This window comes from Monodelphis domestica, chromosome 1, assembly GCF_027887165.1.
Source record: "Monodelphis domestica isolate mMonDom1 chromosome 1, mMonDom1.pri, whole genome shotgun sequence".
Classification (NCBI taxonomy): domain Eukaryota; kingdom Metazoa; phylum Chordata; class Mammalia; order Didelphimorphia; family Didelphidae; genus Monodelphis; species Monodelphis domestica.
In genome coordinates this window covers 202,657,537-202,672,129 of record NC_077227.1, presented here as the reverse complement: position 1 = coordinate 202,672,129, position 14,593 = coordinate 202,657,537, and the positions used below count along the sequence as shown (strand labels likewise).

The following is a 14,593-nucleotide window of genomic DNA, read 5'->3' as shown; positions in this document are numbered from 1 at the left end:
TGAGAAGTCCTGGGTTTTAATCTGGTCTCAGACACTTCCTAACTGTGTGACCCTGGTCAAGTCACTTAACCCCCACCATCTAGCTCTTACTGCTCTTCTATCTTAGAACCAACACTTAGTATTAACTCTAAGACAGAAGGTAAGGGTTTGTTTTTTTTTTTTAAAGAAAAGGTGACAAAGAAAGGAAAGAAATTGATGTTATTGAATGGAACTTCCCATCAGTGACATAATAGATTCTATTGAGTGTATTTTGAGTCTACTTTCTTTTCTCTATTACTTCATATAAGTCCTGCCTAGGAATAATTCTCAGGAGACAGTAAGTAAATCCATCCTCCATGATCTAAACTTCAAGAGCAGGCTGCTAACCTCAACCTTATAAAATCCAATAGCTTTTATCTTTGTTCCACTTTAGCTATCACAATGGAGCAGGACCCTTTAGACCTCATCATCTTTTAGAACTCTTAAACCCCCAAGGTCTTGAAATCCTAGCTCCTCATCTCAAACCAAAGCCTCTTCCTCCTTTTTCTCCTCCTCTTCCTCCTTCTCCTTCTCCTCCATCTTCTCCTTCACTTCTTCCTTCTCCTTGTTCTTGTTGTTTCTTCTTAAACAAACAAACAAATAACCACCCTTATCTTATATCTTAGAATCAGTTCCTATGTATTCATTCTAAGGCAGAAAAGCAGTAAGGGGTAGGCATTTGGGGTTAAGTGACTTGTCCAGGGTCACAGAGCTAGGAAGTATCTGGGGGCAGATTTGAACCTAGAACTTCTCTTCTCTAGGTCTGGGTTTCAATACCCTGAAACACCTAGCTTTCTATTAGTATCCAGGGGGTGAAGGATTCATTCATTCAGCATAGGCACCATGTAATATGTGGAAAAGGGTCTAAGGACCACCTTCCCCTCCTCTTAGATCCTTTGGACCCAAGAAATAGTCTTGGACTTTTGATCTTGTTTAGTTTATCCTTTTGAGATTCAAGAAGTAGAATCTCTGATAGAGGATCTCCAGCCATGGAGACCTTAGAGCCCAGAATTCTAGACAAGATGTTGCAAACAGCCCAGAAGAGAAGCCCTGAGAATCTCAGGATCTGGGGACACAGACTAGGGGTGGGGGAGTTGTTCAGTTTTGGAACTGAGTGAGATTAATGCTAAGTAGGAACTAAGCTAAATTGTGAACCTAATCCTCCTTCCCTCCCCAGAGACTGAGGTAGGGTAGCCCCCTAGGTTTTAGGAGGAAATACATGTTTATTCTTGTTATATATTTGAAGTAACTATTCCCCTGTAGAAGTTAAAAAGCAACAGCTGTAACTACTGTGTGACCAGCTAAAGGAAATCGTGTCTAAGAAGGTGTATTTATATATCAGAACTATGTCACCCTACTCTTCCTGCCCACTCTGTGCTGGAAAAGAAGAATCAAGTCAAATAATGCTTTTTTCATTGCATCCTCTAGTATTAAAGCTGTAATAGGCTTGTGTGAATATACAATAAGTACCCTGCAGAGCCATGTTCAATGACTTTTAGATGAAGTTTGTTTGTTTTTTCCAGGAGATGATTGAGAAGCCAATAAAAGGCACCAGGTACATTTCAGGCACAGAATGCTATTTTTTTTTTCTGGAATTTATGAACAAAACAAAACATTTCTTCCTGGATTTCCCCCTCCACAGGATTGAAAACAAACAAATTCAGAGTTTAAAAGCTGAAAGTTTAAGGTGTATAATTTTATTCTCCTACCTGCAGAAATGAGGAAGGCTATTACTATTGCTGTGGCCTAGCAAATCACACTTGGTTCTCTTTCACACTGTGGTACTATGGAGCTGTGGATAAAGGAATCAGGAAAACCAGTGGGTTTTGAGGTCCATCTCTGATACCCCTGGGGTATCTATGGTCAAGTTTACTTGATCTCTAAAGTTAATGGTGGAGGGAGTTTCCTATTTACTGTGAGCTCAGTACACCCAAGAAATGGCAGGTCTAGTTTTAAATTTTTCATATAAAATGTACATTTTGGGAAATTTTTATCTGGAATGTCAACTTTCAGAGGCTCCCTAATTAGCTATTTACCAATTCCAGATGTCTTGGGATGGCCACGGGAGGGGCTGAGTAAGAAGCTCCCAAGAGTACTGATGGGTACCTGGGCCAGGAGTTTTTGGGTCTTTGGAGATTTCGAGAGGATCCTTTGACCCTAGTTAGCATGTCTTGACTGACAATTAATAAATTCTTTTGCACTTAAGAAATACTGCCTCTCAAGAACTGTAATCATTACAGCACTAAAGAAATGTTGGTTATTATTATTATTACTTCTACTACTGCTATTCTTGTTGTTGCTGCTGCTGCTGCTACTACTACTACTGCAACTACTACTACTACTACTATTGTTTAGTTCTGTCCCCCTTTGAGGTTTTCTTGGCAAAGACACCAGAGTAGTTTGCCATTTCCTTCTCTGGCTCATTTACAAATGAGAAAACTGAGAAAAAACAGGGTTCAGTGTCTTGGTCAGGGTCACACAATGAGTATCTGAGGACAGAATGGGATTCTGAAAAAAAATGGATCTAACTACTACACCACCTAGCTGCACCTTCAAAAAACAAAAATGCCAGCTGCCATCTCCCCAGTAGCTGCTCCTGTTTCAAATTCTTTAAACTCCATCTTATTCACCCAGATCTAAGAGTCATGCTGACGATGGAATACTCCCCACCTGCTTAGAGAGAGGCGATGGACTCAAGATGAATACCGAGACTCACCTTTTTTTGGAATTGATCAGTATGGGAGTTTGTTTTGCATATTTGTTACAAGGGTATGTTTTTTATTTCTCAATGGTTGGGAGGGTTGGCAGGATGAAAGGGAAAGAAAATAAATGCTTGTTACTTAAAAAAAATGAAAATAGGGGTCATCTATGTCAAGCTTCTTTCATCTTCCCCCTATAACTTTCCATAATCTCAATATATCCATACATTTACTCATCTCATTTCCCCTCTCTTTTCTGAGGCTACTCCCTTCACCAGGGATTAATCCTCTCCCCTCTAGTTTCCTAACTGGGTTCATCCCAAGTATCTCTTCCTCTACACCAGCACACACTCAGGTCTCCTTTATCCTAAAACAAACAGAAACTTTTCCTTGAGCTCTTACCCTATTTACATTTTTTTCTTTTTCCTGCCTAACCCCCAGAAAGAAAAAGCTTTATTCACTTTCTACAGGGTGTGACCAAGAGGAACCTGGTCCATTTAGCACAAGTTAAAGGGGAAAAGCCTTTGCTTTGACTTTGTTGGTGTCCCTCTCACAGGGTCCAATTTCTTCCTTTGCTGTCCAATTTCTGCCTCACCACCAAACAGTAAATGCTCTCTTTAAGACTGTGGATGAACTTTTAATGAGCAAACCCAAATGGCTCTACATCTTAGTCTTAGTCTTTATATGCTTTAATTTCCTGACTGTAAACTTTAAATAACTCCACCCTATTTAAACCTTACTTTAGGGGAAGATAAAGTTGTAATCTCCTGATTGAACAATGAAGGTACTTAGATCTCACCTTATCGTGAAGCTAGAACTTTAAGCTAAGTCTATTTTTAGACCTCAATACAAAAAGTTGTTAAGCAACTATAAAGGCTAAATTAATCACAAAAAGGTCAAGTAACTAATAAAAGGTGAACTTAACAAAAAAGTGTGAAGTAACTCTAAAGATAAAATCTAATCAAAAGAAGATGAGAACTAGGAATGGGCATTTAGAGGAGGAGACCCAAGGATGAAAGGCCTATATCTTTGGCTCCCTTACTGTCTCCGAGGAGATCTTGATTGGAGGGACTCTTTTTCCCTTATTGGCGGTGGAGAGTTAGCTGAGAGGAGAGTGCTGAGCCTTTCAGCATCTTAGCATAGCTACAAGCTATTGTCTGGTTCAATGATGAGTTTCTGGCTGAGTTTTCCTCCTTTACTTTCCAACTTTATCCTCTAAGAAGCCTCTAATCTTCTTCAGAGACCTAGAGGCAGGGATTTTAAATTCCCCCCTGGCACAGGCTGGGTGGGAAAAATCCTATATCCCCTTCCTTTCCTATCCTTAATTCCTTCCCTCTATATTAATTAAATTACCATAAATTTCTAGACTGACTTGGGTATTTTATTTGGCAACCAATTAAATCTAGATTTTTAAGTCACAACCCTAAAATCATCTTTACAGTCTGGCTAATCCATGAAGATTGTGACCAGGACCCTCAAATTTCTGTGAAATCTCTTTCCTTTCTCTATTACTTGCTCAAATCACTCAGTTTTTTAAAACAGCTAACTTGACTTCAAAACATAGCTGCTAGAGCAGGTGAGTAAAAAATTTTTTATTTCTCTCTTTTCTCCTTACTCTTAAGGAGCCTCCCACTTTTGTAATACCTGCAGATATACTGGAGTCTCTTTGGGCCACATCTTCTTCCAATGTAGGCTTACTTAAGTTGGCTGTTCCTGTGCAGATAAAAACTAAATCTAGCCTACCTCCTTCCATTCCTCAGTATCCCCTCTCAAAAGAGGCAATTGAGGGTATTACCCCAGTGATAAACTCATTAATTGACCAGGGAATAATAATCCCTTGTAAATCTGAATACATGCCCATCCTTCCCGTAAAAAAACAAACAAACAAAAAAAGGGGCCCAATGGCAAGCACCTCTATAGATTTGTATAGGATCTGAGAGCTGTGAACACCCACGTTATAGAGAGACACTCCATAGTTTCCAACATAAATACTATTATTTCCTCTATTCCCAGCATGGCTATATACTTTACAGTAGTAGACTTGTGCTCAGCTTTTTTCCCCCATATCCATACATGAGAACTCCAGGCATATCTTTGCTTTCACCTGGAAGGGCTCATAGTATACATGGAGTCATCTGCCCCAGGGTTACATGGAAAGTCTGAGTTTATTTGCACAAATTTTGAGTCAAGACAAAGATAATATAACATTTAAAAATAACAAATTAGGGGGCAGCTGGGTAGCTCAGTGGATTGAGAACCAGGCCTAGAGACTGGAGGTCCTAAGTTCAAATCCGGCCTCAGCCACTTCCTAGCTGTGTAACCCTGTGCAAGTCACTTGATCCCCATTGCCTAGCCCTTACCACTCTTCTGCCTTGGAGCCAATACACAGTATTGACTCCAAGACAGAAGGTAAGGGTTTAAAAAAATAGCAAATTAATCAAATATGTAGATAATCTACTCTTGGCTTCAACAGATGCAGAAGCATGTCAGGAAGATAGTAAACACCTTCTTTTGGAATTGCACAAAAGAAGACATAAGATCTCAAAGGATAAAGTTCAGTGGTGTCTCCCTAAAGTAGAATACTTGGGGTTCATCCTGACTGCTGGTGCCCGCTCTATTTCTCCCAAAGGAATTGAAAATATTCAAAATTTAAGCACTCCTATCACTAAGAAACAGTTGAGAGCAATTTTAGGAGCAACAGGGCTTTTTAGACAATGGATTCCTTGCTATGGGGAAATTACTAAACCCCTTATAGTACTAACAAGGGATTCGGTCTCTGAACCCCTAAAATTAGATCCAGAACACTTGTCAACTCTATCAGACCTAAAACAGGCTATCCTGTCTGCCCCTGCTCTAGGCATCCCAGATTACAACAAGCCATTTACTTTGTATGTACATGAGTGAAGAGGGGTAGCTTCAGGTGTTTTAACCCAGACTTTGGGTCCTTCTCGGCGCCCAATTACTTATTATTCTGCTCAACTGGACCCAGGAGCATCAGGAGCACCACCATGCCTTAGAGGAGTAGCTGCTACAACCTTACTAGTAACAAAAACTCTTGATTTAGTATTGGGATGTCCATTAACAATAATGTGCCCACATGAGGTAGAAGCATTATTGATAAAACATAGAACACAGGCATTCTCAGATCAGAGAATTACAAGATATGAAATAACCTCATTAAATAGTGAAAACATTACCTTGAAACGCTGTACAACCCTTAACCCTGCCATCTTGCTTCCAGACTTACCAACTTTAGGAGAACCATTACAAAGTTGTGAAACACTAATGTCCATGGCAGAAAATCCTTGAGATAATCTCTTGGACACTCCTTTAGACAATCCAGACCTGGTCTCATTTACTGATGGTTCCTCTTTTATGAGGGATGGCATACACAACACTGGAGCTGCTGTAGTCACAGAATTTGCCACTGAGTGGTCAGCTTCACTACCCTCTAATATTAGCACTGAAGGGGCAGAACTCATAGTTCTTAAACATGCCTGTATAATTGCCAAGGATAAAAAGGAAACAATTTATATGGATTCTAGATATGCTTTTGGCATTTGTCACTCAGTTGGAATGCTATGGCTCCAGAGAGGATTTTTAACCTCAGTTGGAAAATCTATAGCTAATGCAGAAATTATTAATGAAGTTCTTTCTACTCTCCAGTTGCCTGAAGCCCTAGTTGTAGTTTATTGCTCTGCCCATACAGGTGGCACTGACCTTGTCTCTAGGGGAAATGATCGAGCAGATGCCACTGTAAAACTAGCAGCCATAGAAGGGCCTGAATTAATTTTAACATTAACAACCACTGATGACTTAAAATTTTCACTTTCCTATAATGAAAAGGAAGTGGAAAAATGGAAGCAAAAATTCAAAGCAAAACAGATTAATGGAGTATGGGTGTCATCTGAAGGAAAACCCCTGCTCCCTAAAAGTTTCTATAACCAAATTTGCCAATTTATTCATAAAAATGGTCATTTTGGCACCCAGGGCATCGTGGACTCTGTTAAGAGAGTATGGATAGCCCCTGGTATAACTACTATAGCCTCTAAAGTGTGTACAGCTTGCTCTACTTGCCAAGCATATAAACAACATGCCTTTCATGCAAAGCCTTTGGTGGGCATCCTCTGGCTTACATACCTTTTGAGCATCTACAGATAGATTTCATAACAATGCCAAAGGCCGGACATTATAAATTTTGTCTAGTCATAGTAGATCAACTGACCAGATGGCCGGAAGCATTTCCTGTGACCTGAGCCACAGAGACTTTTGTTGCTAAGGTGCTTTTAAAAGAAATTATTCCTCACTTTGACCTGCCATCATGTATTGATTCAGATAGAGGAAGTCATTTTACTGATTCTGTCCTCAATCAGATATATTCTTGCTTGGGGATAACTCCCAAATTCCATGTTCCATATCATCCTCAGAGCTCAGGCCAAGTTGAAAGAATGAACAAAGAACTTAAAACTATGATTGGCAAATTATGCACTGAGACACATTTAAAATGGCCTGAAATTCTCTCTCTGGCCCTATTTTATCTTCGAAGCAGGCCTAGAGGAGACCTCTCACCATTTGAGATGCTTTTTGGACATCCACCTATACAGGCTAAACCTTTCTCCCCTGCATATACATCACTACTAGGGGAAGATACTACTATTGCTTCCTATATGCAGGAATTGCAGCACAAACTATGTGAACTCCATGAATTCAGAGCTGCAGTACAAGCCAGACCACTAGACTTTTCTCTTCATGACCTGACTACGGTATATATTAAGGAGACACGGTATATATTAAGAATTTCCAGCATAATGGAGCAACTCAGTCTTCCTGGGAAGAGCCATTCCAAATATTAACTACTCCAACATCTATAAAGATTGGAGAGAAGGACTCTTGGATTCATTGCTCACATGTAAAAAGAGCATCTTCTGTTGGGACTGATTGACTGTATCCTATCACATGCATTGGAGATAATAATTCATTGTCAAGTGGATGCTGGTTTTTTTCCCAAAAACACATTGAATTCATGATTTTTTTCTTTCCCCCTTATTTTTATTATTGTTTTCCTTTTATTTTGATTAGAATATTTTGATTTTTTCCCTTTTTTTCTTCTCATTTCTTGTATGAAAAGTACACACAATTATATATTATTTTTTTCTGCAGTAATATAAGTTTAATATATATATACTTGCTATAATATCAATGCATACCCAAAAGCTTTAAACTGTGGGAACCTGCTATTTATTGATAAAATGTTATGGGACTGTGATTAATGTTTATATCTGATTCTAGGAAATGGGATACAAACAAGGAGCACAGATTTAACCTGAATAGTGCCAAAAAGAGCACAAAGGTAAAAAAAAATAGTGTGAGTCTCGAGGTTGTGATGCTTGACATATGTTAAGTCATAGAACTTCCTTGTATCTACACTCTTTGTGAAGTACTCAGACAAGTACCAAAGTTTGACTATTATCCTGGCTCCCCATATCCCTGAGAATGACAAAAAATCGACTAGGGAATGATACTTCCCTCTCAAAAATAAAATTCTAGGTTTTTTTTTCTTTCTTATATTATGGCAACTTCCTGTAGTCTTGGCTGCAAATGGGTAAGTGAAATGTTACTGCATTCTGTCCTACAGACTTGTGGGATAGAAACTACTTTAAATTGGACCTATACAAGGGCCTGTTAGAAATTTATTAAACCCAAATAAGGACCCATTTTGAATTATTTTTTTCTTTCCATGTTTTCCCTTTCCTTATGTTTTTTGTTTTGTTTTTCTCTTCTTTTAATAATTGACTCATACAACCCCATGGCTCAACCATGCATCCTGATTTGAACTGAATGTTTTTTAACATCCACTTCAGGGAGGGATTGTATTTTAATAAAAACTCAAGATTTTGAAATTTTTGTTTGAGAAAAGATCTTCAAGGAAGAAGCTTCTAACTTCTAATCCAGAGAATGAACTGTGGCAGAAAGATGCCAGAAAACCTACACTGCATCAAGAAGATCAAGAATTAACTTTGGGTGTGGTTGATTGAACTGAAGTTTGATTGATCATTTATTGTAAATGTACACTTATATGCCAAAGGGGACTGCCCCTAATCTGACTTTTTGTCAATACGCCTAGCAAAACATTGCTTCCTCTCTTTTCTACTTATCCCTAACTATTATAATTCCCTCTTAGAAATTGAATATTGTATACATCTGTAGTTAGAAGTTAGGACTACGGGGGCAGCTGGGTAGCTCAGTGGATTGAGAGCTAGTCCTAGAGATGGGAGGTCCCAGGTTCAAATCTGGCCTCAGACACTTCCTAGCTGTGTGACCCTGGGCAAGTCACTTGACCCCCATTGCCTAGCCCTTACCACTCTTCTGCCTTGGAGCCAATACACAGTATTGACTCCAAAGAAGGAAGGTAAGGGTTTAAAAAAAAAAAGAAGTTAGGACTACAAGATGATTATGTTAAATGATCAATGGGGAGACTAGTCTCCCAATAATCATCAGGGGGGATTGCAAACTTTAAATTACTCCACCCTATTTAAACCTTACTTTAGGTGAAGATAAAGTTGTAATCTCCTGATTGAACAATGAAGGTATATAGTTCTCACCTTATCGTGAAGCTAGAACTTTATGCTAAGTCTATTTTTAGTATCCTAATACAAAAAGTTGTTAAGCAACTATAAAGGCTAAATTAATCACAAAAAGGTCAAGTAACTAATAAAAGGTGAACTTAACAAAGAAGTGTGAAGTAACTCTAAAGATATTATCTGATCAAAAGAATATGAGAATTAGGAATGGGCATTTAGAGGAGGAGACACAAAGGTGAAAGGTCTATATATTTGGCTCCCTTGTTGTCTCTGAGGAGATCTTGATTGGAGGGACTCTTTTTCCCTTTTTGGAGGTGGAGAGTTAGCTGAGAGGAGCATGCTGAGCCTTTCAGCATCTTAGCATAGATACAAGCTATTGTCTGGTTCAATGATGAGTTTCTGGCTGAGTTTTCCTCCTTTATTTTCCAACTTTATCCTCTAAGAAGCCTCTAATTTTCTTCAGAGACCTAGAGGCAGGGATTTTAACCCCCCCCCCCCGCCCTGCACAGGCCAGGTGGGAGAACTCCTATATCCCTTTCCTTCCCTATCCTTAATTCCTTCCCTCTATATTAATTAAATTACCATAAATTTCCAGACTGACTTGGGTATTTTATTTGGCAACCAATTAAATCTAGATTTTAAGTCACAACTGTAAAATCATGTTTACATGACCCAACTTCCTTCTTGAGACTTTTTCTCCTCTTAATTCAGTTTCTCAAACTTTGTTTTGTCATTTTCACAGCCTCCTCTCTATGGGGCAGCAGTGGATGGAATGCAGGGCCCAGAGTCAGAAAGTCTTATCCTCCTGAGTTCAGATCTGAACTCAGACACAGTTGTTGTGGCAAATGAAGATTGAATTGTGAAATCATTTTCTCTTCCCCCCAAGGTCAGACTGAAATAGTCTAATTCCAAACTGAGAGTACATCCAGTTTCTCCCCCAGGCTATGAACCTGGGTTAGAACCTTCCTTTTTATTTTTTTAAATTTATTATTTTTTTTTACCCTCATCTTCCATCTTGGAATAAATACTGAGTATTGCTTTCAAGGGAAAAGAATGGTTAGGGCCAGGCAATGGGGGTGAAAGGGATTTGTCCAGGGTCGCATAGCTGGGAAGTATCTGAGGCCAGATTTGAACCTTCTTTCTTTTGTTAATATAAAAATATTAAAGGCAGAGCTAAACAGTCATTGTGAACTCTGACCCAAAAGATGAAAAGTGAGCTGAGCTGCTATGTTGAACTCACTTGAAGTCCAGTGGTCTGGCTATGTGGCTAAATGGGCTGGCCTCTTCCAGGTCTTAGCAAAGACTAAAGCCTTCTGTGATGAAGTGAGGAGGGAGGAGGTGAGGTCTCCAAGTCCACCATTGGGGGCTGGTAGGGGAGGTCCTAGGGTTGACTCATTAGGCCACTCAGAAAGCTTTTTTAAGCAAGAGATAGGACTCACTCTTGTTCTTTTTCTGCTCAGGAATCAGTGAGAGGCATTTTTTTTTTTAAACAAATGCACCCGTCTTGTTAATAAACAATGTTGTTCCCAGAGAAATGGCCTCCTATTATTTATTGGTTCAAATCCAGTTATATTGTGTGACTTGGGCAAGTCACTAATTCCCATTTGCCTCAATTTCCTCATCTGTAAAATGAGCTGGAGAAGGAAATAACAAACCTCCAGTATCTTTGTCAAGAAAACCCCAAATGGGACCATAAAGAGTGGGATACAACTGGGAAATAAAATAATTCTTTAGGGATTAGGATAGGGAGAGAAACCAAGTGAACACACTTCCTCTCCCAGTGCAGGTAGAGATCTCTTGATGGATATTTTGGTAATTTATAGAGAATTGCCTAGAGCAGAGGAGTCAGCAAAACTCCTACAACCCAAACTATATTAAAATATAATTGGAAGGAGCAACTAGGTAGCTCAGTGGATAGAGAGCCAGATCTGGAGATGGGAGGTCCTGGGTTCAAATCTGACCTCAGACACTTCCTACCTTGTGTGACCCTGGGTAAGTTACTTAACCCCCATTGCCTAGGCTTGACTGCTCTTCTGCTTTGGAACTAATACTAAGATTCTAAGACAGAAGTTAAGGGTTTAAAAAAATCTTCTTGGGAAATGTTAAAATAAATAAATAAAAATATGATGCAAGGTAGGTAATGTTAATTTGGGGTTTTTTCTTAGGAAATATGTAGCCCTTAGGAATCCTTTCTATTTGACTTGACACCACTTCAGGTTTAGGGCACAGAGAAGTTAAGGAATCAAGGGAAACAAGCCTTTATAAAGCACCAGCTAAGTGCTGGACACTGTGTAAGTGCTTTACAAATATTAACCAATTTTATCTTTATAATAACCCTGAGAGGTAGATGCTATGATTACCTCCCATTTTACAAATGAAGAAACTGAGGCTGATAGTGTGAAATGCCACAAAGCTAGTGAAGAGACTGAGCATGAATTTGAACTCAGGACCTTCTGACTCCAGGTCTAATGTTCTAGCCACTTCAACAGCTAGTTAAGTGATTTGCCTAGAGTTACACAGGCAGAACATGCCAGAGAAATGGTCAAATTCGGCTTTCCATGACTTCAAAGCCAGCTCTTTGTTCACTATTTTGCCAAAGGAGAGTTTTAGGAGACTACCAGATGTTGGGAATTGTAGTGGTAAATTCCATATAATCCACCAGCTATTCCTCAATAGACCAGCAGTTGCAAATGAAGTTCCATGCAATCTGGGGCACCCCTAGCTAGCTGACTCACCTCTGAACACCATTACCTTATCCTCCCAGGACAATGCTTTTTTTCCCCCTTGCTCTTAACTCCTCCAAGTAGAATTGTTGTTGTTCAACCATTTCAGTTGTGTACAACTCTTCATGAAGCCATTTGGGGTTTTCTTGTCAAAGATAGTGGAGTGGTCTGCTATTTTCTTTCCCAGATTATTTGACAAATGTGGAAACTGAGGCAAATAGGGTTAAGTAACTTGCATCAGTACTAAACATATATGCAACAAATGGCATAGCATCCAAATTCTTAAAGGAGAAGCTAAACACATTATAGAAGGAAATAAAGCGCAAAATTATATTAGTGTGGGATCTCAACTTTCCCCTTTCAGAACTGTATAAATCTAACCAAAAAAATAAGCAAAAAAAGTTAAGGAAGTGAATAGAATTTTAGAAAGTTGGATATGATACATTTATGGAGCAAACAGAATGGGAATAGAAAGGAATATACTTTTTTTTCAGGAATACATAGCATCTCCACAAAAACTGACAATCTATTAGGACAACAAAAGCTTCACAAACAAATGCAGAAAAGCAGAAATATTAAAAACATCTTTTTCATACCATAACACAATAAAGTTACATTAAAGTGCTGTAGAAAGAAAAAATAAAAATGAATTAAATAATCTAAAATTAAAGAATGAATGGGTGAAAGAACAAATTATAGAAACACCCAATAATTTCATCAGAGAGAATGACAACAATGAGATGACATAGCACAATTTATGGGATGCAGCTAAAACAATACCTAGAGGAAATTTTATCTCTCTAAATATTTAGATCAATAAAATAGAGAAAAAGCAAAGCAGTGAATTGGACATACAACTAAAGAAACTAGAAAAAGAAGAAAATTTAGAAACCCAATTAAGAAACAGATTGGAAATCCTGAGAATCAAAGGAGAGATTAATAAAATTGAAAGTAAGAAAACCATGGAACTAATAGATAAGACAAGGAATTAGTTTTATAAAACAAGAACAAAATAATTGGTTAATTTGATTAAAAAATCAAATTACCAACTGAGCTCTTTTGTTAATATATTGTGCCATTTCCCTTATTCTAGTCTAGTGTAATCTTAGTCATTTTCTACTTTCTCTTAGGATTTTGAACCTATCATAGCTTAACAAGTACATTTGTTCCATCAGCAGCTATTGATTTCTTTTTACTTTGTGAGTACTCTCAATAAAAAAAAGCCTCTGGAGAAATAAAAAAAATCAGATTACCAGTATCAAAAATGAAAATGAATTTGCCACCAATGAAGAGGAAATTAAAGCGATTATTAGAAGCTATTTTGCCCAATTATATAGCAATAAACCTGACAATCTAAGTGAAGTGGATGAATATTGATTTTTTAAAAAGTAAATTGCCTAGATAAACAGAAGATGAAATAGAATATACAAGTAACCCATCTTATAAAAAAGAAACTGAAGGAGCCATCAATGAACTTCCTAAGAAAAAAGTCCCAAGGCCAGATGATTTCACATGTGAATTTTGCCAAACATTTAAAGAACAATTAATTCCAATGCTATATAAACTATTTGGAAAAACAGTTGAAGAAAGAGTTCCACTAAATTCCGTTTACAACACAAACATGGTGCTGATATCTAGATGAGGAAGAACAGAAACAGAGAAAGAAAACTATAGACTAATTTCCCTAATGAATATTGACACAAAAATTTTAAATAACATATTAGCAAGGAGATTAAAGCAAAATATGTCAAAGATCATACACTATGACTAGGTGTAATTTATACCAGGAATGCAAGGCTGGTTCAATATTAGGAAAACAGCACAATTGACCATATTAATAAAAAAACCAACAGAAACCATCTGATTAACTCAATAGATGCAAAAAAAAGTATTTTACAAAATACAACATTCATTCCTATTAAAAACACTAGAGAGCACAGGAATAAATGGGGCTTTCCTTAAAGCAATAACTAGTATCTACCTAAAACCACCAGCAAGCATTATCTGTAATGAAGACAAGCAAGAAGCCTTCCCAATAAGATGAGGGGTGAAGCAAGGGTACTCATTGTCAACGTTATTATTCAAAATTGTATGTGTGAAATAATTTGACCCCTGGACCCCTATCCCTATCTGTGTTGACTCCTGTCTTATTGCTAAATAAATAATTTTACTCCTTTTCTAATTCCTAATTAGCATTATCCAGTTTAATGTGGTTCCATAAAGGTAGTGATTATTTCTTTTGTATTAAAAACATTAATATACAGTTAAGGATAATCAACTAATTATAATACATAACATGATTAAGAAATAATTTGAATAGAGTAAATAGGTTCTTTCTTACATTCTTTCTTATATTAAACTCTAAACTTAAAGTAATTTAAAAATTTAAAGTAAGGTGGCCTAGCAGGACCAGATCTCAAACTATATTATAAAGTGGTAATCATCAAAACAATGTAGTACTGGTTAAGAAATATAGTGGTGGACCAATGGGATAAAATGACTGCAGTGATTTAATGTTTGTTAAACTCTAGAGTTCTTCTGGGATAAGTCACTTAACCCTATTTGCCTCAGT

The 14,593-nt window shown here is 37.7% G+C and overlaps 1 long non-coding RNA gene across 4 annotated transcripts in view; it reads right to left on the bottom strand.

The window, feature by feature from the left end:
* LOC103105381 (uncharacterized) overlaps positions 1–14,593 on the bottom strand; it is a 59,867-nt gene that overhangs the window by 12,800 nt on the left and 32,474 nt on the right. The gene's annotated exons all lie outside the window — the stretch shown is intronic.